The sequence below is a fragment of the Stenella coeruleoalba genome, assembly GCF_951394435.1.
Source record: "Stenella coeruleoalba genome assembly, chromosome: 2".
NCBI lineage: Eukaryota > Metazoa > Chordata > Mammalia > Artiodactyla > Delphinidae > Stenella > Stenella coeruleoalba.
In genome coordinates, this window is record NC_137147.1 from 10,653,504 (window position 1) to 10,680,515 (window position 27,012).

Consider the following 27,012-nt stretch of genomic DNA (forward strand, 5'->3'; position numbering starts at 1 on the left):
CACGGCCTTGCTGTTCCCAACAGCCCATGGAAACAAGCTCCTGGATACACTCTAACTGAAATGCTGGCTTAAGCAACTTGAAGAAAGTCAAAATGCTTTTGATAGGCATGGGATGTAGAATCACAGAATGATGAGACAGCAGAACTAGAAGGACCTTAGTTAGAGACCTTTGCCCATAACCATTTCATTTTAAAGGTGGGGAAAATGAGGCACATAGGTAGTCAACGGCCAAGCTAGACTAGAACTTATGAACCCTGACTCCCATCCAGTGCTCTTTCCACTATGATATACTCTAGAACACCATCTGAAATGAGGTCAGTATGCAGACAGATAGTGGGTGTTCACTGCATGACATCAAAGCAGTTTTCAGCTGTTATTAGGTTAACTATAGATTCTAAATCTCAAGTATACCATTTATCAGATTTGCCTTTTTTCCCTCCTACTATCTGCACTGTTTCCATAATATGGTTAGCATTTTCCCACACAAATAAGTCTACATTGTAGATAATAACTATACAACTTGAGTTTATATAGCACAGCACCTCTGAAGAAAGCAACAAGTTTAAATCCATTGTCTCAATTAACCCCAATAAGTGTTTGGTTGTAAATAATTTTTTTCCTGAGATGATAAAAATTTAGGTAAAAGTAGATGATAGTTGAAAATGTTTCAGTTACATAATCTACAAAAATCCATTTTCTTCTCCATGTTTTTGATCTGCCATTCATCATCCTTTTTTAAATTACATTATAGGGAACCCCTATATTAATACATAGTTCTGAGATCCAAGAATTTGAGATATGTGCTAGGCCAGCATACACTTTCTGCATACCCGCCATCACAATAATGCTTTGTTACTGTGACTTTTCTCAAGCTTTAACATTCAGCAGGTTTCTGTCGAGTATTTCAGGAATACCATTAATCATTCTACCACCTTAAAAAGGTGTTGATAGTGTAGGTTTTGGACAATAAGCTCAAATGAGGAGAAAAGTCATAGATCCCCCAACTCAATGCTTGCTCGTGATTCAAGAACTACAAAACTGTCACTACACAAAGACAGTGAGCATTCGAAAACGTGAAATGAACAAATGTGCTTTTTACAGTTCCTTTCATTAAAACGCAGCAAAGACTCCTTTCAATGGGTATCCAAACATGCAAGGGAAAGCACAGAGTCACTCCCTTCTTTGAGATCTTTTAACATTTTACAAATGTTACAATGTATTGCCTTTGTTTACTTACCTGTTTATTTTTCTTTACCAGGTTGTAAATTTCTTGAAGGCAAAAACTATACCTTATTCATGTCTCTATCCCAAGCCTAACACACTGCCTGGCACTTAATAGCAGGCACTCAATACATTTGCAGGATAAATGAACACATGAATTATTAATTTAATAATAGCACTATCACTTCGGGGTTTTTGCATATATACCTGTCTCCCACACTAGATTGTGGACTCTTTTTATCCCTAGTGCCAGACATCTAGTAGGTGTTCAATAAATAACTGATGAGTGAAGATGGGGAAAAAAGGAAGAAAGAAAGGGGGAGAGAAAGAAGAACAAAAATAGTGGTAAGTAATCATTAAAAACAATTTTTTTTTCTAGAACCGGTTGGAAAAATGTTCAAGCTAATTTGTTCATTGGTGAATGCAACAAAATCCTAGCAGTCACTGATTTATTTAACTTTCCTGTTTTCAACTATTTAAGAACAGCCAGAAAGGTCCCTGACATACAGTAATTTGTAATTGTGCTGAGGATGTGAATGAAATTCATTTACATTTCAACTTGGCATACCAGAGATGGTTGTTTGAGCACACAGCAACCTCGTGGCAGCAGAGGGTTCATATGTAATAATTTACTCCACCCATACGCCTAAATATTGCTGCAGAAACTCAGATAACTGGGTTGACTGGATGTAAACAAATCGTCTCCAATCTCACCTGACCCTAAAGTTACATTTCTCTAGAAAGCTCCTTCTTCTACCCTCTTCAGTCACTGTTTCATCTTTCTCCACACTTTTCAAGACTACCCCTACGGCCAGTTTTTTTTCCTTATACTTTAAGAAAACAGAAGCCATCTGCTATAGACTGAATTTTGTCCCCCAAAATTCATATGTTGAAGTCCTAATCTCAAAATGTGACTGTATTTGGAGATCAGGCCTTTAAAGAGGCGATTAAGTTAAAATGAGGCCCTTAGAATGGGCCCTCATCCAGGCTGACTGGTGTCTTTAAAACAAGAGGAGATTACAGCCCAGGAGAGACACCAGAGATGTATGTGCACAGAGAAAGGGCCATATGAGGACACAGTAAAAAGTCAGCCATCTGCAAGCCAAGGAGACAGTCCTCAGGAGAAATCAAATCTGCCGACACCTTGGTCTTGGACTTCTGGCCTCCAGGACAGCAAGAAAATTAATTTCTGTTGTATATGCCATCCTGTCTGTGATACTTTGTTATGGCAGCCCTGGCAAACTGACTAAAAGACCACACTAGAGGAAGTCCTCTAAGAGTATAAGTAAAAGCTAAGAGTCTGAGCTCTGAAATCAGACAGCTCTGGACTAAGAATTTGGTTCTCTCTCTACTCAACCCCAGTTTCCTCATCTGTAAAATGGGGATAATCATACCAACTTCACGGGGCTATTGCAAATAATAAATCACTTACTGTGCTAATAACTTAGCATATACCTAGTACATATTCAAAATACAGTAAATATCAAACATCAGTCCCACCACGAGTGCCCTCCATCCATCAGTTGTCTCTCCTACATCATTAACTTCTCCCTCCCTACGAAATTATTTCCATAACCATTCAAATAAACTCTAGAATCTCCCTTGTCAAAGGGAAACAAAAAACTTTCCCTCGACCTGACAATCCTTTCCAGCTATTGGCCTCTCTTCAGAGCCAAGATAATAAAGAGTTATCTTGGCTCTGAAGAGCTCTCATCTCTCCATCATTTCTATTCTTACTTCTACTCACTCTGCAGCCTGGCTTCTACCTGCACCACTGCTCAGAATCTGCTTTTTCCACCATCGTCTAGAGTCTCTATGTTGCCAAATCCAATGGGCACTTCCCAGCCATCATTTTACTAGACCTTTCAGCACATTCCATCCCTCCAATCCCTCCTTCCTTGAAACTCTCTCCTTGGTTTCCCTGACAACCACATTCTTTTAATCTTCCTCCTACCTCCCTAGTGTATCCCTCGCAACACACTTTGCCACCTCCCTTATTACTTAAAAGTTTAAATGTTGGAATTCCTCAGGACTCAGATTCTCTGCTCCTCTATCAATACTCTCTCCACAGTTCCATCCATCCAAAGGGCTTGAAGCACCATCTGTACCAACTACTCTTGAATGTGTATCTCGGGACTTCCCTGGTGGTCCAGCGGTTAAGAATCCTCCTTCCAATGCAGGGGACGCGAATTCGATCCCTGGTCGGGGAAATAAGATCCCACATGCCGCGGGGCAACTAAGTCCGCGTGCCACAACTACTGAGCCCATGCGCTCCGGAGCCCGCATGCCGCAATGAAGAGCCCACTCACAGCAACAAAGGACCCCGCATGCCGCAACACAGATCCCACGTGCCGCAACTAAGACCTGACGCAGCCAAATTAATTAATTAATTAAAAAGAAAACTACACTGAAAAGAAAACTGTATATCTCCATCCCAGATGGGGATGGGTCGCTCTTCTGAGTAACAGACCTTATCTATTTAATTTCTCTTACAGATATTACGCAGCAAACATGTCCAACACTAAACTCTTATCTCTTTCCTCACCACCATCCATGTAATCCACCAAGTCACCCCAGCAAAATGTCCTCGACAGCTCCTATTCCCTCTCCCCCACTCCTTAAGCCAATCTGTCACTAAGTCCTGTCAGTGCCACCACCAAAATACACCTCCAACTGTCTTCTGCTCTTTATCTTCACTGTCATTACTGGGCGCCATCATCTCCCGATCAATTCTAAAAGCCTCCTTACTCACCTTTCTGCTTATTTCTCGCCTCTCTCCAATTCTTTCTCCTCAGAGAAAACATAGAGATATTTTTTAAATATAAACTGTTTCATGCAAATCCCTCAGTGGCTATCCATTGCCCTCAGAATAAAATCCAAAATCCTTAACCAGGTCCCTGCCTATCTTCCAACCCGTCATACCACAAAGGCCAGACACATTGGCTCTTGCCCCAGTTTTTTTGAACACACAAAGCTATTTTTTGCCTGAAAATCTTTATACGTGCTTGTCCCTCTTCCTACTATGCTTTTCCTTCCATATTTTGTCTGTCTAACCCCTTCTCATGCATCAAGGCTGACTTTTTTTTTTTTTTTTCCCCATACGCGGGCCTCTCACTGCTGTGGCCTCTCCCGTTGCGGAGCACAGGCTCCGGACGCGCAGGCTCAGCGGCCATGGCTCACGGGCCCAGCCGCTCCGTGGCACGCGGGATCCTCCTGGACCAGGGCACGAACCCATGTCCCCTGCATCGACAGGCGGACTCTCAACCACTGCGCCACCAGGGAAGCCCAAGGCTGACTTTAAATGTCACTTCCCCATGGAAGTCTTATGTCTAAATTGATTCCCTCTCCTCCACCCTCATTTTCCTCTCTCACAACACCCTATTCTTTTTTTCACAGTAGTTAGCACAATTCTTAGTTATATACTTATTTGGGTGATTGTTGACTATCTCTCCCAAGCGGACAGTAGGCTCCAAGAACTATGTCCCCTGTTCACCACTGTATATGCCCAGTGACTAGTGACTAGTGGGTGCTGAATTTGCTGGATCCTAGTAAGAATGAAAGGAAGAGCAGGAGGGAGGTAGAAAGTGGCTTTCTGCAGTGGTTAAATGGGTTACACTTTGCTTCTTTATGAAAATAGCCAAGGAAGCCAAAGGTTAAAGCTGTGATGAAAATGAAGAAAACATGAAAGGGGGGTCTAAGAAAGTGATGATTTTTATCCAGGCAAACACAAGTCTAATCTCTGCTCTCTGCTTCTTCATTGCTCATCCTATCCCTACCATCTTGGAAACTGCTACATCTTGAGAGAAAGAGCCACGGAAACAAAATTCAGTCATTCATTTTAGGCATAGATAGAAAACTACAAAAATACTTTAACAAAAATAAACTAATAACTTGTTTTTCTTTAAATCTTAAGCATTTTCCTACGTCTCTAAATATTTTAATTAGGAATCCATTCCTATTTTAAAATTTTTAATTGTCTATGCTTATTACCATAAAAGTAAAAAATTCGGGTAAGAAGATAAAAATTACCTGAAGGCCCACTATTCTGAGACAACCACAGATAACATTTTTGGTATATTATCCTTCCTGAAAATTTTCTCTTCATAAATATACATCTACAAAAATGGAGTTATACTGTATACAGATTTAGAATCTGCTTTCCTCACTTTCTATATCTGAAATATATTTCTACATCATTTCAATAACTTTATAATTGTCCTTTATGTAAGTGAATCATAATTTATTTACCAATCATCTATTTGTGAACTTTTGGGTTATTTTTACTATTCTATTCAATGCTGCAAAGAATATACTCTTAAATATGTGCACACATCTTTATTCCTTAGAATAAATTTTTAATTGTGTAATTGCTGAGTCAAACAGGAAAAATACTCATTTTAAAGCTTTCGGTAAGAACTGAGACATTACCCTTCAGAAAGACAGTATCTCTTTACATACCAATATTATATGTATAACTAATAATGAATAATAATGTTTATCGAATGTCCACTATCAGGCACTCTATATACATTATTTCTTAATATACATTATTTTTAATCCTCACAATAACTTTTCAAAGTGGTTATTATCATCTCCACTTAAGCTGAATAAACCAAAGCTCAGAAAGAGTAAATGACTTGCCCAAAGGCACCAAGCTGGGAAGTAGTAGAACTGACAGTTTAACAGGTTACAAGCCAGGCTTCTCCACCAGGTCACATGGTTCCTTAATGACTCTTACTAGTTTAATAATATTTAATTATTAAATATGATATAGCATGAAATACTGACATTTCTCCTATTCTATTGTTCAACATTTAGGTTGTTTCCAATATTTCATTAAGTAACACTAGAGTGAACAGACGAAATATTAGACTAAATCTGTTTATTTTTTTAGGAAATACAAAATGAAACTTGCTTACTTCACCAGTCCCACACTTTTCTGCCTGAAAAACCAAATCCCTTTAGTCCTTGAAGACCCACCTTAAAAGTCACACCATTCAAGAAACCTTCTAACTGACGCTTATCACTGCCTCCCTTTCGGAAGACTTAAAGCACTCGTTATCTGCCTCAAAAATTTTGCCACTTAATTATATAAATTTTTCACTGATAATAAACTGTTCTGGATGGTTCTAAATGAGTTTCATGTTTGCAAATCTAGTCTCCCTAACAACACTTTAAGATCTTTGAGGACAGAACTCATATATCATTTGTAATGCCCTTAGATCTTGTCACAATGCTGGGCACATAACAGATGGTCACGTTAACACAGGGGTTGAAAGGAATTAAAAGTTTAAACGTCAGCTGTCTTACATCTTATTAACGTCCTCTAGATAAATTCTTTAACATTCTAGTATCATTTACACAAATAAGTAATTTCCAGATAAAATTTGTTTCTACAACATGTAATTAACCCAGAAGTCTTTTCCTGATTTATTTTCCCCTCATCTCTCACTCAACAGAACTCCACATAATCATTTCACTTTATATACTCCGAACATTTTTATAGGTTCTTCATTATTTTTTGCAGTATTTACTCATTTTTTTTTTCTTAGAATAGGCCACTTATTGTACTTTTCCTGACTTGGACCCTAAACATGCTGGGTAAATGTTGTGGAGCCATCACAACGTCTTGCAGAGAACTCTGGGAAGCAGTGAGTTTCCACCTACAGCTATGTGTGAGCCTCAGGGGTTCTTGTTTGCTTGTCTGCTTGTTTGTTTGCTTGTTTTGTTCTGTTCCTTTTTTGCCAAGTGAGAAATTAAAATAATACTTCCTCCACATTCTTTGCAAAAGTTGATTATTAACATTGTAGATTTGGAAGCATATATCTTAAATCCATCTTATTTTTTATTGGTTTCCTCTTCCACTCCATAAAGTCTAAGACTTTATGGATTTGCTGTGATTGCGTCCTTTTAAACTATTCATCTTCTTTTCAGTTTAATCTTTTATTGAGAAATGATAGACATAAACACAGAGTATTTGGACATACTTCACAAATTTGGATTGCTATAAATATTCACTTCAGTGGTTAAAGTAAGAATTATGCCTGGTTCCTTTTTCACTTCTTTTTTTATTAATTTATTTTTGGCTGCTTTGGGTCTTCATTGCTGTGCACGGGCTTTCTCTAGTTGCGGCAAGCAGGGGCTACTCTTCGTTGCGCTGCGCGGTCTTCTCATTGCAGTGGCTCCTCTTGTTGCGGAGCCCGGGCTCTAGGCGTGTGGGCTTCAGTAGTTGTGGCACATGGGCTCAGTAGTTGTGGCTCACGGGTTCTAGAGTGCAGGCTCAGTAGCTGTGGTGCACGGGCTTAGTTGCTCCACGGCAAGTGGGATCTTCCTGGAGAAGGGCTCAAACCCGTAAGCCCTGCATTGGCAGGCAGATTCTTAACCACTGTGCCGCCAGGGAAGTCCCTCATTTCTTCTCTTGATTAGAGCATCAGACGCCTTAATCACCCTACATATCTGTCCTAACTTACTATTTTTGTGTCTCTCAAAGTGTTTGTCGTGTCCAATAGATTCTACTCCTTGGCCCAATTGGGTCTATCTAGAAATAGTCTCTAAAATCTATTCTCTTCTCCATCTACATTTACATCACCTTAATTCAAGCCTGCATATCTCTTTCCTAGATTACTGCTGTCACATCCAGACTGATCCCCTTCTGATCCTTTTCTTACATGACATCCAGAGTAATCTTTCCAAAATGCAAGTCTTCCTCCTTTCCTGCTGGTTGAAATCCAGATAATTAACTCAGCATACAGAGTCCAGCATGAATGGATCCCTGCTCATCTGTCAAGCTTCATCTTCCGTCTTTTCACTAAGTACCACACTTCAGCCATAATGACTTGCAAAAAACCCCGACACGACGCTCTAACCCTTCCATGGTTTTGCCCACACTATTCTCTCTACAGGAATACAACCCATACTTCTCTGCCTGGCCACCTCCTAAGAATTCTTCATATCTCAGCTATAACCACTTCCACCGTAGACAACTAACCCTCCCTACCACAAGCTGCACTAAATGGTCTCATTGGCACTCTCACAGCACACAGGGCTTCGCTCTATCATAGCCCTTATTGCCACATGCTATTGATATAATTATTAACTAATGGCCTCCTCCACTGCTCTGAGCCTCAATTTCCTAACCTATAAAACAGGGATGATGATATCTCTCTTGCAGCGTTGCTAAAGGATTTAAAATATTACATACATAAACTGTTTAGCACAATGACTGGCACATAGTGGATAATAAATTGCTACTAAGATTAGCAGTTACACGTGAGATCCTTCTGCTTCCCCCTTTCCAGTCCAATACTCTGGTCCCTCGAAATGGAATGACTGTAGAGTAAGGAAAACACAGCAGTGATCTTTCATCAACAAAATCAAGCATAACCCCCTACACACACACACACACACACACACACACACAATATAAATACTGCATTTGGTACTAAAACCCAGTTCTATATTCAGAAACTCATCTTTTTTAAAGAATAAATACAGCTAATAATAAAGATGTTCAGAAATGGAGATGTGGGGAGAACAATGCAGCAACGCATGGCTTGGGAGTTCTAATGAGGAGCCAGAGTTCTTTGCAAATCCTTGACCAAAGAATGATCCTCCTTCTTTGAGGAAGGTCACCCTCTTGAACTGAAACCTTCTAAAAGTAACAAATGAAGGGAGACGGGAAAGGATACACGTATTTAAGAGCCAAACAGTGGAATCTCCCCTCAAAAGCAAAAAGATGTCACATGTCACAAATCTCATTGTCAATTCTTCCAAATATTCTTATACTTACATGTATAACCTTCAGTGAGTTTTACTTCCAGGAGACAAACTTTATATGGCACTTTCAGCAGACAGGAGAGGTCAGTGAACACTCCCATTCTTGGGCAAGTGACTCCAACACCACCATCATCATCGTCATCATCATCATCATCATCAATCACACTTGTATAGCCATTTACATTTTTCCAAGCATTTCCACATACATTATTTGTTACATTTTTTGAACAGTTAACTTGTGAAAAACAACACGTCAGGAGTTATAAGACATTTTTGACATTGAGCAAAAGTTAAGCATCAAAGGTGAAGGGAAAGATACTAGTGTTCTTATTCATTCATCAGATATTGTTGATTGAACACTCACTATGTGCTAGGCACCTTGAGGCATGGGTAAATCAACAATAAAAAAAGACATAATCCTCATCCTCTGAGTCACAATCACAATAATAATTCTAAATTCTGAGTGTTTACTTTGTGCCAGTGAACATAAAAATAATAGTTCTTTTTTAATAATAATTATTATTGCCATATTACCAATGAAAAAACCAAGGCTTAGAGAGGTTAAGTAATTTGCCAAAGGTCACACAGGAGGTAAATGATAGAGCACTTACATGTCACCTATAAAGAGAAACAGTTGAACAAACTGTGGCCCACCATACATTTTTTAGCATATTTTTAAAAACACATAGATACATAAAATCGTCCAATGCTTTCACGCATGAATTAGTGAGACCTGACCGCTTGCCAACTGGAAAACCTCTTAACATGGAAAAACCTCATTTGTCAGAAATGGGGCACTGGAAATAAAGAAAGGGGGAAAAACAATTTATTCAAGTGAAAACTGAAGACTCCTGTTTGGTTCCTATTGCACGGTTGGTCCTGAGAGCTTGTGCTAGGAACTGTGAAAGTCAGATTCATTTCATATTGTGATGGAGAAAGTGATAAAGGCAGTGAATCTTCTTCAAGTTGAGTGTTTGTTGGATATTAGTAATATTTGAAATGGAATATGAATCTCTATTTTATTTTAATACAATCAGGTTAGGTTATACAAGTTTGTTTTTAGAAGTTTACTGGATAGCTTCCTCAGATCAAGATTTTGAAATTGAAGAATCTAAGAGGCCAAAATTCATTCCCATCCCCCAGAATCTAAGAGGCCAACTCTTCATCCCATCTGAAGAGTTACTCACAAGCTTGTACTTTCTTTCTGATGTGATGAGACCTCTGAATACTGTACTTGAAACTGCAGGGACGGGGGGAACAAGAGTATTACTGATTTGTTCAAGGAAGTATAAATCTAGACATACAGCTTTAGCAGAAGAAAAGTAGAGAATATTTTAACTCTCATTGCTAAACTGTACTGAGCTGTCTATAAGCATAGATTTTTGAGGAACTGAGGAGATATTTGGTAGAAATTTCAGAGATATGCCAAGGTTGATGAGTATGAATCATTCTTTAAGTTTCTACATCTAAGTGCAATACCCAAGACATATCTGAATTATCAACCATCTATCCAATCAGTGTGGTTCCACCTCAAAAGAAAATGATTGTACCGAAAATAAATTATACTCCTTAAGAATATGCAGATATCGTGCAACTGCCTAAATAAGAACCTGACTTACAGACAGCGCTGTCCTGAAACTTAAGTGTCTGGTTACACGGACAAACTCAAAAATATCTGGGATCCTGTTTTCCTGATAAAGTACACTCTCTTCCATGACAGTGCTACAGTCCAAATTGAGATTCATGATCAACCTGCAGTTAAAATTCAGATGTGCTGTGACTCAGAACATACTACACAATACTCAAAAACAATTCAGTCCATCACACAACAACATTTTCTCTAACCTGATCAAAACTGAACACCAGTTAAATATAAAATGATAACTCTTTAGAGACTCTTTCTTTAAGACTCTTAAAAATATAACGTCTCCTTAGTATTTACCATGTGCAAGGCAATGCTCTAAGCACTTTATCCTTTTAATCCTTGTAAGCCTCACAACAATCCAATGAGGTAGGAGCTATTTTATTCCCCTGCCCTTCTTTTTGTACATATGAAAAAACTGAACGCATTGCTATCAAGTTTAAAAATTCAGGCCTACATGTAATTTGTACTTTCACTCATTCAGCAAATATTTACTGAAGGTCAACTATGTGCCGAACACTAGGGATATAACAATGCATGAGAGAGCTGCAGCCCTTGATCTCATGTTACTTATGATAAAGTGTGAAAGATGAATGGAAAGGGCAAAATAAAATTGCTTTAAAGGTCTATAAAGATATGGGAACTAAAACAGAGAATAAAGCAAAGGATAAGGAATGCCTCCTTTACATAGGGTGGTTTGGAAAAGCCTCTCAGAAGAGATTATATTTAAGTTAAGACATAAAAAATGAGAAGACAACAGCCATGAAAAAGTGGGAGAAAGTTTCTAGGTTAAGACCACAAAAGTGAACACAAGCATCTAAATCACGCGTACTTGAAATGCTACCAAACTACAGTAAAAGATTTTTTTTAAGACAAGAAGAAAGGGACAATAAGCAAGAAGACACACAACAACATAATTCTGGAAGCTTGAAAACCAATAGACAAGTAGCCATTGACTTGGCAGATCAAACAAAGTCAAATCCCAGGCCAGCAGTGAGGAAAGCTGAGAAACAACGATGTGCATCTCAGAATTCTCAAAACGCATGGAATTGGCAGCACTGTTAGCTCTGGAACTGCGGGGGTGGGAGGCTGGGGGGTACGAATAGGAACTTTTAAAAAGAGGGATTGGTTGAAAGCTGTTTAAGAAGCAATTGGGGGACTTCCCTGGTGGCGCAGTGGTTAAGAATCCACCTGCCAATGCAGGGGACACGGGTTAGAGCTCTGGTCCGGGAAGATCCCACATGCCGCAGAGCAACAAAGCCCGTGCGCCACAACTACTGAGCCTGCGCTCTAGAGCCCGCGAGCCACAACTACTGAGCCCATGTGCCTAGAGCCCGTGCTCCGCAACAAGAGAAGCCACCGAAATGAAGAGTAGCCCCCGTTCACCACAACCAGAGGAGGCCTGCATGCAGCAACGAAGACCCAACGCAGCCAAAGATAAATAAATAAATATTTTTAAAAAGAAGCAATTGGATCCCTAAATTCTCTCCCTACCTCACATCCCTGAGGGAGCACCTCTCCCCAACTCAGCAGAGCTGAAGTTTATTGTCTAAAGAGAATGTACACCAGAGGGTCTCTGGGATGGAAGAAACTAAACACAATTGAAGACCAAGGTAACCTACTTAAACACAAGGAACTGGTGGTTATATGAAGTGTGAATACTGAATAGAGAGTAAGTCAAACTCTGCCCCCTCCCCACACACACACCTAGCAGCCAGACCCTTACTCTTCAAGCTGTAGATTAGAAGCCTCTTTTTTTCTCCTTCCTTCTGTGAATCTGACCAGTCAAAAAGGAAAGACCTAAAGACAGACAGTGACATCAGGGGTTCCCCCAGTAAATGGCCCACCGACATGCTCAGGTCAGCTCCTTAGTCCCAACCCGTAATCATGAGTGGATAGCAAAGGACGTCCAGCCCTCTAAAAAAAAGCCTCTAGCATGGAAGACAAATGGAAGGAACAAAACATCAACTTGGAGAAAAAGAATCTATGTAAGAGAAGGAAACCTTTTTAAAAAAACTGTCATTAATATCAGAAATATGAGACTCTATCCACAAATGATAAAAAAGCAATATACAGAGAACAAAACAAAACAGAAAACAGTTCTTAGAAATTAAAAACATGATCCCAGAAATAATCAATACTCAATAGAAGGGCTAGAAGATGCAGTTGAGGAAATTTCCCAAAGTACAGCAAAAAGAGAGACAAAATAAGAAACGATCAATCCTAGAGCTCTAACATGAGAATAAAAGGAGCTTCAGGAGAAAAAGCAATAGCAAAACCAAAAGGGTTAAAAAATTAACATGGGAATTCCCTGGAGGTCCAGTGGTTAGGACTCCGTGCTTCCACTGCAGGAGGCCCGAGTTCAATCCCTTTTTGGGGAACTAGGATCCCACAAGCCACGCGGCACAGCAGAAAAAAAAATTAACAAAATTATTTTTTTTTAATTTAGAGAATGTCAGATTAAAAAGGTCCACCAAAATGAATAAAAATAGACATACAACAAAGCGCATCTTTATGAAATGTCAGAAACTGGTGACAAAAAAATTCAACGTGCTTCTAGAGGTTTTTTTTTTAAGCAACATCACTTAGGAAAGATCAGGAATTTTGGACTTCTCAAAAGCAACACTGGAAGCAAGGCAATAATGAAACAATGCCTTTAAAACCCTGGGAGAAAAATGATCCTCAAAGTAGAATTCTATATTCAGGCAAACTATAAATCAAGAATAAAGACATGTTTATACATTACTGGTTTCAAAAAATTTATTTCCCATGCATCCTTTCTCCTGGGAAAGACTCAACTGTGCATCAGGCATAGACAGCAACTGGACAAGATCAGAGCACTGTGGTCCAAGACAGAGTGTTGAAAGGTGTCATCACAAAGAGCCCCATACCTATATAGAGGGTTGTTTTGTTGTTGTTTTTCTTGTTTTTTAAAATTTATTTATTTAGTTAGTTATTTTTGGCTGCGTTGGGTCTTTGTTGCTGCACGCGGGCTTTCTTTTTTCTAGTTGCGGTGAGCGGGGGCTACTCTTCCTTGCAGTGAGCAGGCCTCTCATTGTGGTGGCTTCTCTTGTTACAGAGCACGGGCTCTAGGTGCGCGGGCTTCATTAGTTGTGGCACGTGGGCTCAGTAGTTGTGGCTCACAGGCTCTAGAGCACAGGCTCAGTAGCTGTGGCACAAGGGCTACGTTGCTCTGCGGCATGTGGGATCTTCCCGGACCAGGGCTCAAACCCATGTCCCCTGCATTGGCAGGCAAATTCTTAACCACTGTGCCACCAGGGAAGCCCTATATACAGGGTTTTTAACCCAAGGCGGAAGGCCTGGGTGAATGTGCCCCAGACTCTTATTTGTTCTCGAGCCAGCAAAGCACCTACTCTCTTCCACAGTCTCCTGGAACAGCTAAGAACACTCATTTTACTCCCAAAGAAATGTTCCTTGACCTACTTCTAAGGGCTGGGGGTAGGTCATGTTGAGCTTAAGCAGAAAATACAGAGTAACCCACTCCCCAACCATATTTTTGCCAGAGGTCCAGTACCTGGCTCACACTTCTGCATCTGGCAAAAGCCCCAGCTGTCTTGTTTTTCTGGACTCACTCCTGACCTTGCTCAGTGATGTCCCTGGAAGGGACTCTCATGAATACTGAATTCGGACTGTTTTCCAGAGACTCTATTTAGTTTCTCTTGATGTTATGAAAGAGGACATAAAATTATATATACAGATTCAAAAATAATATTAAATGCATACTCATGTACCCACCACCCAGATTAAAATATGGAACATTTCCTGTATCTTATGCGTATCTATCTCTAATTTCATCCCTCTCACTCACCATAAAGGTAAATACTTTTCTAAATTTTCTGAATCATTTCTTTGCTTTTCTTTATAGTTTCATCCCCGGAGCATGTATATAGTGCATATAAACATTATACTATTTCATTTCAGAAAACTGAAGAGCAAGCCTAAGCCTAGTGGTATAAGGAAAGCTCAATATTGCCATTGATTAGGAGGCTCCCATATTTACAAGTTTTGGTCATCTCCTCTTAATGGCAACAGGAAAAAAGAAAGGACTAAAGGGACTGCTGTGACTTCATCTTGATACAGACGTAGAGAGTGGGTGAGGAGTCACAAGCCTGGTTCTAAAGGCAACAGCCATTTATCCAAGAAATGGATCTTAAATACCAGAGAATAGGGATTTTAAAAGAGTCATGTTAAATACCCTAAAGGAGGAGGATTCCAGGAAGAGGGCAATGGCAGCAGCATAGGTTACGAAGCAACCCAAGCCCCTCCAATAAAAACGGAAAGGTCAATGAGGGTGACAAACCCAAAGACTGGCTGACAAAACTATCTACAACAAAACTAGGTGACAAGGTAGCCCCATGAACCAATTACAAGTGGATAGGGACAAACTTCTGTTAGCTACACTTCCATGCAACATCAGTATCCATGTTGGAAGATACATAGGGAAGACACATAAAGGCCTCTGATGGTCCTCCGGTCAAAAGAACTCTCAAATCATCCACAGGTACTCACTGGAAACTGTGGTGTCCCAATCTGAAAATAGAGATCAAAGCAAGGAGGGAGTTCTTCAGATGATAAGATCTGATAATGATGGAACAGACTCTCAACTCTAACAAGTAACAAGCCAAGCCTAACCTCGAGATAAAGTTCTGTGTTCAGAAGAAACTGCGGGGAAGAGAATCCCAATCCCAAGAGAGAACAGTGTAAGGATATTAGACGCAAAGAAAGTCCAAATTAAAATGGGAAAGAAAACCAAAGAAAGCAGGTCTCAGAAAGTACACGAGTATATTGTTTTATCCCTCTGCCCAAAAAATAAAAAATGAAAGAGGAGCCCTAAAGTTATCCTGAACCACCCCCTCTGTCTTTAAAAATTGTAGAAAAACCTATTTCACTTTAAAAATGAGCAATGGAAAATCCCATATGAATTTATCATAAGAGAAAGAGAATAAGAAGCAGAGGCACGCACACTAAGCAGATGAAAACTGTAACCCAATACTTCAAAGCAAAAGCTAAAAGAAATTAAGAAAATGATTGAAACTCTGTTGTTAACACACTGAAATTAGGTGACTAAAGAAGAGATTGTGACAATCAACGTGAAAGAACTCTAGAGAGAATTAGAAATAAAAGAAAAAAATATTTTTTAAATGAAGACTAAACCAGTAGAAACACAGGAGTAAATAAACGCAATGGATGATGCTTAAGAAAGATAAAGCATGGAAAGGAGGAACTCTTTAAAAAGAAGGGCTCCCCTGGTGGCGCAGTGGTTAAGAATCTGCCTGCCAATGCAGGGGACACATGGTCTGGGAAGTTCCCACATGCCACGGAGTAACTAAGCCAGTGTGCCACAACTACTGAGCCTGTGTTCTAGAGTCCGTGAGCCACAACTGCTGAAGCTCGCACACCTAGAGCCCGTGCTCCGCAACAAGAGAAGCCCCCACTCGCCGCAACTAGAGAAAGCCTGCGCGCAGCAACAAAGACCCAATGCAACCAATAAATAAATAAAAGAATCTGCCTGCCAATGCAAGGGTCATGGGTTTGAGCCCTGGTCCGGGAAGATCCCACATGCCGCAGAGCAACTAAGCCCGTGCACCACAACTACTGAGCCTGCGCTCTAGAGCCCAGGAGCCACAACTACTGGGCCCACGTGCCACAACTACTGAAGCCCACGCGCCTAGAGCCGGTGCTCCGCAACAAGAGAAGCCACCGCAATGAGAAGCCCGCGCACCGCAACGAAGAGTAGCCCCTGCTTGCTGCAACTAGAGAAAGCCTGCGCGCAGCAACGAAGACCCAACACAGCCAAATAAATAAATTTATTTAAAAAAAAAGAAAAGAAATGAAATGAAGAGGCTCTAGGTTATGATAAAATAAACCTCTACCTACAATCCCTCTTCCTCTCACAGAAAACAACTAAGAAGCTTGTACATAATGAAAAAGCAACCCCCTGAAGGTACAGGAGAATGAACAGAAGTGGATAGACTCTGATAGGGGAATTCCAGCTACCAAGGAGGAGGGAAGACAGGCAACTATACCAGCAAGCTCCTGTCTCCATGGGCCTGGAGCTAAGTGCAGCCCACGCAGTGTGCACAGTGGTGAGAGCAGACATAGAAAAACCCACAAGCTTTCTGGGCTGGGGAAACAGAAAAGGAAAACTGGCAAACTGTGAATGTTGAAGAGAGTAGGGGAATCTACCTCCTTGACTGACCCCTGAACCACACGAGTACAAAATAGACTCTAAGCAGCCCAGCAAAAGGCAAAAGATTTGAGCAGAGTAAGGATTTACTGCATAAGCAACAGAGTTTTACGGTTCAAGTCCAGCCAAGAAAATGACCCATTAAAACAAAGGAAACACTATTTGCCAGTGGGAAATAACAGAATCCAAAGTTTTCACAACTTTACATTCATAATGTCCAGGACACAATCGAAAATTAGCCAACATATGAAGAAGAAAGAAAATAAAACACATTCTCAGAAGAAAAGAAAATCAAACTAGTTTGATCACTAAATGAAACAGAGGTTGGAATAACAGACAAGGTATAAGCAACTACTATAATATCCTCAATGAAGTAAAACAAAACATGCTTTCAATGCTTGAAACTCTCATTAGAGAAATGAGAAGTCCCAGCAGAAAAATAAAAATAATAAAAGAAGAACGAGATGAAAATTCTAGAACTGAACAACATAATTTCTGAAATAAAAACGTGACTTGATAGACTTAACAGCCAAATGGACATGACAGAAGGAAGAGTACATGAACTTGAAAACAGAGCAATAGAAAGCATCCAAGGTGAAGAACAGAGGGAAAAAAAGGTTGAAAAAAAACAAAGTGAACAGGGCCCAGAAACCTGTTAGATGACATCAAACAGTACAACTAAGGATATGTAATTGGAATATCAGAAAAGGAGAATGGAAAGAATAGAGCAGAAAAAAATGTTTAAAGAAATAATGGCCAAAGATTTCCCAAATTTGATAAAAGACAGAAATTTTCAGACACAGAATGATAAGCAAACAACAAGCAGAATAAACTCTAGCAAACTATGCCAACAGAAGCCCATATGATATTCAAACTACTGAAGACAAAGATAAACAGTATATCTTGAAAGCAGCGAGAAAAACAATATATTTTATACATATTATGGGAATAATACAACTGATGGCTGAATTCCCCTCTGACACCATGAAGGCCAGATGGAATAATACCTTTAAAGTACTGAAAAAAACAAGAAAAGCTGTCAAAGCAGAACTCTATATTCAGCACAATTAGTATTCAAAAATAAAAGCAAAATGGAGGGGATGAATTGGGAGATTGGGATTGACATATATACACTAATATGTATAAAATAGATAACTAATAAGAACCTAATGTAAAAAAAAAAAAGCAAAATGAAGACATTTTCAGGCAAAAGAAATCTAAGAAATTTGGTCATAAGCAGAGTTGCAGCTACAGTTTTTGGGCTGAAGAGGAAAGATACCAGATAGAAACTTGGATCCTCAGAAAAGAACGAAGAGCATCAGGAATGGCAAACCTCTTGGTAAAAGAAAAGACTATATTTTCTTTTTCCTCTTAATTTCCTTATTAACTATACAATTTTAAAGTTATAACATTGTCCTGTGTCGTATATAACATATGTGTATGTATTACACATAACTATAAATTAAAGAGGAATATGAGACTATAAGGTTGCAAGGTTTCTATATTTTAAATAAAGTAGTACATTATTAACTGCAAATCAACTGTGAAAATTAAAGGTACGTTATAATTGCTAGGAAGCCAATAGGAAATTATAAAACATTAAAAGAAAATGGATGGAAAATATACACCACACAAACAGTAAACAAAAGTAGGCTGGAGTAGCATTATTAATATTAGATAAAACAGATTCCAAAACAAACTACATTAACAAGGATAAAAAAGACACTTCATAATGTTAAAATGGATGATTCAACAGGGAAACATAACAATCATAAATGAGTACGAACCCAGTATCAGAGCTTCAAAACACAAGAAGCAAAAAATGACAGTTTTAAAGGGAAAAATAGAGAGTTCCACAGTCATAGTTAGAAACTGCAATATGCTTTTATCAGCAACTGACAGAAAAACTAGACAAAAAACAGCAAGGACATAGACGATTTGAACACATCAACAAACAACTGCAGAATATACATTCTTTTCAAGTGCTTATGGAATGTTTACCAGTCAGTGTAGACCACGTTTTGGGCCATAAAACAAGTCTCAATTAATGTCAAAATACTGAAGTATATGGAACATGTTCTCTGACAAAAGTGGAATTAAGTTAGAAATTGAAAACAATAAATAAGATAATCGGGCAAAATCCCAAATATTTAGAAATTAAACAACACCCTTCTAAAGAAACTTTGGGTCAATGAAAAATATTACAAGATAAATTAGAGAATATTTTGAACTGAACTATAACAAAAATAGAACCTATCAAAATTTGTGGAGTGCAGTTAAAGTAAGGCTCACATGGAAATTTATGGATTTAAGTGCCTATATTCAAAAACAAGAAAGGTCTCAAATCAATAAACTTTCACTCTAAGAAGATGGAAAAAGAAGAGCAAATTAAACCCAAAGCAAATCAAAGGAAGGAAATAGTACAGATAGTGACAGAAATCAATAAAATAGAAAACAGAAAACAATCAAAATCAGGGCAACTAAGCCCACGAGCCTCAACTAGAGAGCCCATGTACCACAAACTACAGAGCCCACGTGCTCTGGAGCCCACATGCCACAACTACTGAGAAGCCCGCGGGCCGCAATAAAGATCCTGCATGCCGCAACTAAGACCCGACCCAGCCAAAAATAAAATAAATATTTTTTTAAAAAGAAATAAAAGACAGACATAGCAACAGATTCTACAGATATAAAAAGGGGTAACAAAGTATTATTACACACAACTTTAAGACAATATATTGACAACTGGACAAATTTGTCAAATGGTCAAAATAGACAAATTCCTTGAAAGACACAAATAACAAAACTAAGAATAAATTAAAGCAACAACAAAAACTTGAAGAGTTCTATATCAATTAGATAAATTCAATTTAAAATTTAAAACATTTGTTAAAAAGGAAAGAAAAAACCTTCAGGCTCTGATGGCTTCAAACGTCAATTTTATCAAAAATTTAAGGGAAAATGAGTATCAGCTCTATATAAACTCTTTCAGAAAATGTAGAAAAAAGGAACATTTCCTAACTCATGAGGTCAATTTTACCCTGATCTGAAAACCAGACAAAAATATTACAAGAAAATAAAACTGCAGACCAACATCTCTCATGAGCATAGACACAAAAATCCTTAACAAAATACTAGCAAATAGGGAGTTTCTTGGTGGTCTAGTGGTTAGAATTTGGTGCTTTCACTGCCGTGGCCCAGGTTCAATCCCTGACTGGGGAGCTGAGATCCCACAAGCCATGCTGTGCAGCCAAAAAGAAAAAAATTAGCAAATAGAAACCAACAAAATTTTAAAAGGATATACATTATGACCAAATGTGGTTTATTTCAGGAATGCAAGGTTGTTCAATATTGTGAAAGGCTCAAAGCTTTCTACCTAAGACCGAGAACAAGGCCAGGATATCCACTCATACCACTTTTAATTAACACTGTCCTGGAGGTCCTAACCAGTGCTGTAAGACAATGAAAAGAAATAAAAGGCATAAAGATTTGAAAGGTAGATGTTAAAACAATCTTTATTCACAGATGACATGATGATGGGGTGTGCTGAAAACCTTAAGTAATTCCCAAAAAAGCTACTAAACTAATAAGTGAACATTGCAGGGGTGCAGAATATAAGATCAACATACAAAAATCAATGGTATTTCTCTAAACTAACACCAAATAATTAGAAAATGAAATTTGAAAAACAACTACATTCACAAAAATGCTTAGGAATAAATTTAATGAATGACGTGACAACTACACGACATTACGAAGCGGAATTAAATAAGATCTAAATAAGTATACATATATATCATTCCAAGGATTGGAAGACTCTATGTTGTTAAGATACTAATCCTCCCCAAATTGATCTATAGACCAAAATTCAAATAAGCTTCTTTTGAAAAAAATGACAGGTTGATTTCAAAATTTATATAAGAAAACAGAGAACCTAAAACAGCTAAAATAATTTTGAAAAATAAGAGCAAAGTTGAAGAACTTACACTACTCGATTTTAAGCCTTACTATAAATTTACAAAATAAAGACAGTATGTCACTGGCATAAGGATAGACATATAGATGGATAAAGAGAATTGAGTCCAGAGATAGACCCACATATACACAGTCAATCAATTTTCAACAAAGGTACCAAAGTAATTCAATGGAGACAAGACAGTTTTTATAAGAAATGGTGTTGGGACAACTGGATATTATTCGTGTAAATAATGAATGTCAAGGGGCTTCCCTGGTGGCGCAGTGGTTGAGAGTCCGCCTGCCGATGCAGGGGACACGGGTTCGTGCCTCGTTCTGGGAAGATCCCACATGCCGCGAAGCGGCTGGGCCCGTGAGCCATGGCCACTGCGCCTGCGCGTCCGAGCCTGTGCTCCGCAACGGGAGAGGCCACAGCACTGAGAGGCCCGCGTACCCTCCCCCCAAAAAAAAGAAAATAATGAACGTCAAGCCTCACCTCATACCATACATAAAAAGTGACTCAAAAATGTTCATTGACCTAAATATTCGAGATAAAACTATTATATTTCTAGAAGTAAACACTGGAAAAAATCTTTATGTCATTGAGTTAGGCAAAGATTTCTTAAACAGGAGACCAAAACACAAATGATAAAAGAAAAAATTAATAAAAATGGATTTCATGGTTTAAAAGTTTCACTTCTCAAAAGTCATACTTATGCAAACACAAAGGTAAGCCACAGAGCAAAAGCGAAATTTTTCAGAACAAAGGCCTTCTATTCAGAATACGTAAAGAACTCTTACAACTCGATAAGAAGACAACCAAAAAAAAGCTAATAAAAATGGACAAAACATTGGAACAAACATTTCCCAAAAGATATACATATGGCCAATAAGCACATGAAAATATGTTCATCACTGCTAGTCCTCAGAGAAATGCTAATTAAAACCACAATGAAATACAGCTACACACACACTAGGATGACTAAGTTAAAAAGACTGTCAATAGCAAGTGTTGGTGAGGATGGGATATGGAGCAGCTGCATTGCTGGTGGAAATGCAAAACATTACAGCCACTTTCAAAAACAATATGGCAATACCTTACAACAGTAAATACCATATTGTCAAGCAATTCCATTCTTTGGTATTCACCCTAGAGAAATAAAAACATATGTCCCCATGAAAACATGTATGCAGATATTTTAGCAGCATTATTCATAATGGCCAAAAACTAGAAACAACCCAAATAATAGATACAAACCATGGAACACTACAGAGCAATAAAAAGAAACAAAATATTAATACATGCAACAACATGAATGAATCTCAAAAACATTATGCTAAATAAAAGCAGTCAATTAGAAAGACTATGTACTGAATGATTCCATTTATATGAAATTCTAGAAAAGGCAAACTATAGTGATGGAAAGCAGATCAATGTCTGCCTGGAGCTGGGGGTACAGGAAGGAGATCAAGAGCAAAGGGGCACAAGGAATCTTCTTAAGGTAAGAGAACTGTTTCACATACTGGTTAAGGTGGTGGTTACAGGATTCTATCTGCTTTGCAAAAGTCATTAAACTGTGCTTTGAAAATGGGTGAATTTTATTATATGTAACTATTTCCACAATAAACAAAAAGAGGACAAAGTAACATGCATTCCAATATGTAGGTATTTGGGCATGTCTACACTAGAAGACAGAATGATATAGTCAGATGCTTGTACTTACTTATATTGATTAAGTTTGGATTTATGAGAAATAAGGTAATATTTAAATGAATAGTGTCAATTTTATTTATATTTGACATTTCAAGTTAAGAGCTAAATAAACATATATACATGTGGAATCACCATGAATAGGCTAGTTCATATAAAGACTAATAAAGATATACTGCACAGGTAATTCTTTTAAAAACTCAAAAGAGGGGGCTTCCCTGGTGGTGCAGTGGTTAAGAATCCACCTGCCAATTCAGGGGACACGGGTTTGAGCCCTGGTCTGGGAAGATCCCACATGCTGCGGAGCAACTAAGCCTGTGCGCCACAACTACTGAGCCTGTGCTCTAGAGCCCGCGAGCCACAACTACTGAAGCCCACACGCCTAGAGCCCGTGCTCTGCAACAAAAGAAGCCCCTGCAATGAGAAGCCTGCACATTACAACAAAGAGTAGCCCCTGCTCACCGCAACTAGAGAAAGCCCGCACACAACAACAAAGACCCAACTCAGCCAAAAATAAATTAATTAATTTTTTTAAAAAAACTCAAAAGAAATACAGAGAGAGATTTTTAAAACATTCAATAGAAAGTGATCCATACAGAAGATAAGCAAAAAAGACCCAACATACATATGATAGGGATCTCAAAGAATGTCAAATGATAGACCAAAATAAATATTAAATTATATTCTATAATTTCAGAACATTTTCCTAAAATTAAAACAAAACTGAATTTATACATTGAAAGGATACACCACAATCACTTCAGCGTGACCAACACTGAATCATATTACAGTGAAAATTACTTTAAAAAGAAAATAAAACATCATTTGGGCAACTAGGCAAAAAGGCTAAGACACTAATACGGGAAAGAAAACAAGGTTGTCCCCTGACTTTTCAACCAATTCCTAATACCCAAAGAACATGGTGTAACAAATTTAAGACACTCAAGGAAGGGAAATATGAATCAAGGATTTTACATGTACCCAAACTGGCCTCCAAGTAAAAAGCTGCAAACAAACTATTATAAACTTGCCAAAACTCAAGGCACATTGATCCTGTGAGCCCTTCCAAAAGAATCTCTCAGAAAAAAACACTCAGACAACCAAAAAGACTGATAGAGACAGTGATATAAGAACCACTGGTGAGCACTAAATATAAATATTCCTATAGAACAAAGATAACCCATGGTCATAAAAGAGAGAATATAGCAGACAAGTATAATTATCAAAAATTGGGGTCGGGGGAATAAGGAGTGCATATGGATATGACTGTCGATTAAACGTTAACTGGAAATAACAGGATATTACTTTAGATCAGATACTGGGATAGAAGGAGCAAGGGAGAAGAGGTTACAAGCTAATTTCAATATTTTTCAACGTAGGGAACCAGTAAGTCCGAAAAAAAAAAAGTGGACTAATGGTATTATATGAAGGTATGAGTATAAAGTTAACCAACAGAATGAACAAGCAGGTAAAACCAACTGCATAATGAAATAACGTAGATACAAAAGACAAAAAAAAAAGTATGATAGAACTGAGGCCAAACATATTAATCATATCAATAGATGTAAATGGGCTTAACTCACCTATCGAAAGAAAAGGATTTTCAGATTGGCTAATAAATCAAAATCCAACACTATGCAGAATACAAGAGACACACCTAAAACAAAGAGATTCAAAAGAGTTAAAAATAAAAGGATGGAGAAAGACATATCAGGCAAACACAAAAAGAAAACAGGAGTCTTAATCTTGATATCTGACAAGGTGGAATTGAGACCAAAAAGCATTACAATATATTAAAAAGGCCACTTCATAATGGTTAAGGCTACAATTCACAATGAGGATATTACAGTTATTAATATTTATGAACCCAATAACACAGCAATAACTTTAATTAAGCTGAAACTTACAGGAGATGCAACTAGAAATAGACAAAAACACACTAACAATAGGAGATTTAACATACCTCTCAAAATCCAAGATCAAGCAGACTAAAAATTAATAAGGGTATAGAAGACTAAAACAACATAAATCAGGTGGATCTTTTAGATCTATATCAAACTTTGAACACCAATAACAGAGATTACAATTTCTTTTCAAGTACACGTGGAACATTCATAAAAACTGACCTATCCTTACACCACAGAGAAAAGCTCAATAATTTCCAAAGAATAGAAATAATGCAGATATCATCCTCAGACTATAATGCAGTAAAACTCAAAATCAATAACAAAATAAAAAGATGTTAACTAGACTTGTGGTGATCTTTTGCAATATACACAAATACTGAATTATGTGCACACCTTAAACTAATGTTGTATTTTAATTATACCTCAAAAAGAAATGAAAACGCACACACAAAATAAACAAAAATGCCCTTCCATGTGGAAACTTACAAGCACACTTTTAAACAACACTTGAGTCAAAGGCAAAATACAAAATTAAATTGCAGAACTTTGTGAAAATAATAATAAAAACCTGACATCAGAATCTGTAGCCTACAGCTAAAGGAAGTGTCAAATAAAATATATTGCATGAAATGCCTGATCAAAAATATTAAAATAAATAAACACCCGACCCAAGAAGCTAGAAAAAAAACACCAAAGTTTAAAAAAACGATGTCTGGGACTTCCTGGTGGTCCAGTGGTTAAGACTCCAGGTTTCCACCGCAGGGAGCATGGGTTTGGTCCCTGGTCGGGGAAGTTCTTCATGCTGTGCAGTGCAGCCAAAAAAAAAAAGAAAAGATGTCTGGGGAAAGGGGAATTAATAATAAAAGTAGAAATTAATTTACAAACCAAAAAAAAAAAAAAAACAGTGGAATTAAGAAATAAATCTAAAACTGGTTCCTTAGAAAAGAAATGAATAAAACAGACAAACCACTAACTAGATCAGGAAAAAAGGGGATAGGGATGGGGAGAGAAAACACAAGTACACAACATTAAATATATAACATTAGAAATGACAAGGAGAAAATAAACGTCAAAATAGGGGAAATCTTAAATTTTCTAAAAGACTCTTCTGCATAATTCTATGCAAACAAATTTGAAAACTTAGATGAAATAAAAAAAAATTTAGAGAAATAAAACTTACCAAAACTGACCCCAGTAGAAACAGAAAGTCTAAATAGAACAAGGGTCATAGAGGAAATAAAGGAAGAAGTTAAAAAGTTCCACTACAAAAAAGCAGCAGGCCAGATGATTTCACAGGGGAACCCTAACAAACTTTTAAAGATCAGAAAACCTCAATGTTACTTTAATTATTCCAGAGCATAGAAAAAGAAGGAAATCTTCCAAACTCATTTTATGTAGTCAGTATAACATTGTTTCCAGAACCTGACTAGAATTACTCCCCACCCCACCCCAAAAATGGACCAATCTAACTTGTGAATATCACTGCAAATATTATTAAATAAAACATAAAATCCAATCCAGCATATTAATAAAGTTAAGAGAAGAAGTCATATGGTCTCCATAGATACAGAAAATAAACTTGACAAAATTCAACACCATTCAAGTTTTTTTAACTCAATAAAATAAGAATTGATGGACACTTCCTTAGTATATTACCTCAGCCCCCCCAAAATCTTACTTAATAGAGAAATACTAGAGGCTTTGCTACTAAAATTCAAAACCACACAAGAATACGCTCTATGCTATATTTAACATTGTGCTGGAAATATTTGCCAATGCAATTAGAAAAGTGAAGGTACTTAGAGATATAAGAATTGAATGGAAAAGAATAAAATTATTTTCTATTTGCAGATTATATAATTATATATCTTGAAAACCCAAAGAATCGATGGAAAAGCAATTACAAAAAGAAAATAATTTGGTAAAGTAAGGTTACAAAATAGGCATACAAAAATCAACAGCCTTCGGGTATAAAAATAAAAATATAGAAGAAAAGACAAATCTCAATTATGATAGAAAAAAAAGGATTTCAAAAAACATTAAGCAGGGGCTTCCCTGGTGGCACAGCAGTTAAGAATCCGCCTTCCAATGCAGGGGACATGGGTTCGAGCCCTGGTCTGGGAAGATCCCACGTACCTACGGCGGAGCAACTAAGCCTGTGCACCACAACTACAGAGCCTGTGCTCCAGAGCCCGCGAGCCACAACTCCTGAAGCCCGGCACCTAGAGCCCGTGCTCTGCAACAAGAGAAGCCACCACAATGAGAAGCCCGTGCATCACAACGAAGAGTAGTCCCCGCTCACCGCAACTAGGGAAAGCCTGCGCACAGCAACAAAGACCCAACGCAGCCAAGAATGAATAAATAATAATAAAAATATTTAAAACAAAAAAAAACACTAAGCATAAGCTTAACAAGAAATTCTAAAAGCACCCCCTCTAAAAGCACCTTTTTGGAAAGGCACAGAAAGACTTGAAAATAATTGGAAAGACATACAATGTTCTTAGATAGTGAGATTCAATATCCTGAAGATGCCAGTTCTCCCTAAGTTATTTTATAAATTTAATGTGATACTCAAAAATACCATCAGGCTTTT

At 37.9% G+C, this 27,012-nt stretch overlaps 1 protein-coding gene across 4 annotated transcripts in view; it reads right to left on the bottom strand.

The window, feature by feature from the left end:
• Positions 1-27,012, bottom strand: part of UNC79 (unc-79 homolog, NALCN channel complex subunit) — a 279,675-nt gene that overhangs the window by 213,747 nt on the left and 38,916 nt on the right. The gene's annotated exons all lie outside the window — the stretch shown is intronic.